This window comes from Marmota marmota, unplaced genomic scaffold, assembly GCF_001458135.2.
Source record: "Marmota marmota marmota unplaced genomic scaffold, marMar, whole genome shotgun sequence".
NCBI classification, from domain to species: Eukaryota; Metazoa; Chordata; class Mammalia; order Rodentia; family Sciuridae; genus Marmota; species Marmota marmota.
Genome location: NW_026000211.1, coordinates 18,673,661 through 18,676,723, shown reverse-complemented (window position 1 = coordinate 18,676,723; position 3,063 = coordinate 18,673,661). Strand labels below are relative to the sequence as shown.

Genomic DNA, 3,063 nt, shown 5'->3' with positions numbered 1-3,063 from the left:
TTCCTGTTTAACAATGGACTACAAAATCAAGGTACAGAGGTGGAGGAGAGATATACCTCTTAGTGTAGAGAATTAGGGGGTCAGTAGAAGGACATGCCTCACAAGAGGGGGTGGAGAATGTCATTAATACATCAAAATATTCTCTGAAAAATCTGGAAGAGTCCCCACAGCTTCAGAGAGGAAGGCAGAGGTTGCCTTCTCCGTGGAGTCCTCTCTACTTAAGTGTCCCAAAGAAGGAAAATGGTAGCTTTTTTTCCTTCTGTGACAGTCACTCCATAGCCCATTCAGATCATTTTCTTCCTTACGTAACTAGAGTGCTGGGGGCTAAGAGGGCAGAGATTCATTTGGGTGAGTTAAAAGTCAGCATTTCCAGCAGCAGCTAAGCACCAGACTTCTGCATCCATTGCAAGACCAAATGGACCAGGCAAGGAGACCCTCTGTGGGGAGAGGTTCCTAAGGGCCAGTCATCCTCCAGAGGCAGCACAATCAGGTCAAATATTTTGCCCCACTGGTCAGTTTCAGGGTATCCACAGAAGACAGGCCTTCAATAAAACAGCTCTGCAAGGAGACAGCCAACACTCCACATGTCCACAAGGGTTGCATATGTAGAGAGCAAAAGAACTTTGGAAGTACAGTACGAAAGTGTAATAGCCACAAGTGCGAGGGCCATCTGGTAGCTATAAATTCTGACCAGGTCTAAGTCAGCCAGCTTGAGTAGCCCAGCACTTGTCACCAGAATGTTCTTTGGCTTTAGGAGTTGGTAAATGATGTCATCGGCCTCAAGAAAATCTAGGCCTCTTAAAAACTGGTGCATCAGCCAAAAAGCCTGGTGGAGATGCCTTGTCTAGATAGGTCCTTAGGTCTTGGATCTACATGATCAAACATTTAGGTCACCTAAATTTCCACTTCTGGGAAGTGGCAGAGATGCTGATCTGCCATACAATACTGGGATGTTTAAAAACCTCCAGTCACCTCAGTAAGGCCACCTCATGAAGTGTGCTCAAGTCCCTTCCAGCTCCACCTCCACTAGGGACTCTCACAGTCTTGAAAGTCACAAAGTGGGTGACTCCCACTGTGGGGATCACAGGCCTTGTACATCCCATAGGCACCAACACCGATTTCAGCCACTAGCACATAAGGAGAGGCAGCCATTCTCAGATCAGAGGAGAAATGTCTTTTGGGGTCTGTTACCCATTTTTATATTGAATGGTTTGGTTTTTCTACCATTCAGCTATGTGAGTTAATGGTGTATTTTAGGTATTACTCCTGTATTTTCTCCCATTCTGTAGCTTGCCTATTCAATTTGTTAATGGTTTCCTTTGCTGTACATAAGCTTTTTAGTAAAATATATTCAAAGTTGTCTGTTTTTTTTCTTTGTTGCCTATGATTTTTGGTGCCATATAAAAAAAAAAAAAAACATTGCCAAGATGAACATCAAAGAGGTTTTCACTTTTTCCCAAGGAGTTTTATGGTTTCATGTTTTACATTTAGGACTTTAATCCATGTCCTTAACTTTTGTATATGTTATAAGATAAGGACCCAATTTCATTTTTTTGCATTTGGATACCCAGTCTTCCCAACATTATTTTTGGAGAAACTTTCCTTTTCTCATTGTACATTCAAAGGTTAGTTGACTTTATATGCCTGTGTTTACTTCTGGACTCTCTATTCTGTTCCATTGGTCTTTATGTCTGTTTTTATGTCAGTAGGTATTCCATTACAGAGTTTTTTAAATTTAAATTCCCACTTGAACTCAAGAAACAATATCACATAGTACATTTTCTTAAAGAACCACAACAGGAATTTTTCTTTAGCCTCATTATTAGGAAAAGACATAGTTTGCCAAAGTAACTGGTTTATTCTTATCTTATGGTCACTATGAATATTTCATCAAAATGTGTTTCCTTCTTTTCTCTGACTGCTGTGAAGCTCATTGCCAAATATTTGGCCTGGCTCTAGCCACAGTGAAATAAATTATGTATCATTAACCAGGCTTTTCCTTAGCTTCATACTATTTCACTTTTCTCTTTGGCCTGCTCTTAAACTGATGCCATCTTTCATTGTAGGTTTTTAGCCTGCATTATTATATTAGTATTTTTCTGTAAAGGCAGTGTCATCACAAAGAAAAGGGTGACTTCTTTAAAGGAAAGATTCTATGAAATTATTTTTAGAAAATACAGCCTTGCTTTTGATGTGGGAAAGAATGTTGGAAAGAAAAAAAAACGAGTCCTGTGATTAAAAAAGGAGAACTCTTTTATCCCTCTTGAACATGAGCCATAACTAATCATTGTGAGTTGTTTATTGTTTGAAAAGATGTGTTAGAGGGTTGAAGGTGGCGGCTTAAAGTCAGCTGGTGCCCTAAATCACTGATCATCAATTCTGTTACCTTAGAGTACATGGGGAATATATATGTTTAATGTATATTTTTAAAAATTTAATATGTAATATAACCTGAACACGATTTATGGCCCAGCCTAACATTCTCTTTCTAGGTGAGAAAGAATCTCAATTGGAACTTCTTTGGGGAGGTAGGGGCAAGACTAAAGGTTAATAGAATAGTACCAGTTATTGTTGCGCTTCCACATTTTATAATTTTAACCAATCTAAATTCAGAATCTGGTAATAAGTGGGGCTGAAATTTATTCCCAATATTATGTTCTACGCAGCACTTATCTACCTTAAATAACTTTATTTATGTTACTATATTATCCGGTTACATATCAAAACCATAAAAATATATGACCCTGAATTTTTTTTTCCCCTTTTCAATGCTTTATTCACTCAAATCACTCCATACAATTTCACTCTATAGGTTCTTTTTTTTAAATTTTTATTGTTGGTTGTTCAAAACATTACATAGTTCTTGATATATCATATTTCACACTTTGATTCAAGTGGGTTATGAACTCCCATTTTTACATTTTAGTATACAGATTGCAGAATCACCTCAGTTACACATCCATTGATTTACATATTGCCATACTAGTGTCTGTTGTATTCTGCTGCCTTTCCTATCCTCTACTATCCCCCCTCCCCTCCCCTCCCCTCTTCTCTCTCTACCCC

At 38.4% G+C, this 3,063-nt stretch overlaps 1 pseudogene; it reads right to left on the bottom strand.

The window, feature by feature from the left end:
- Nucleotides 1–301: 301 nt before the first annotated feature.
- Nucleotides 302–1,152, bottom strand: LOC107142548 (annotated as a pseudogene).
- Between the last annotated feature and the right edge of the window lie 1,911 nt (nucleotides 1,153–3,063).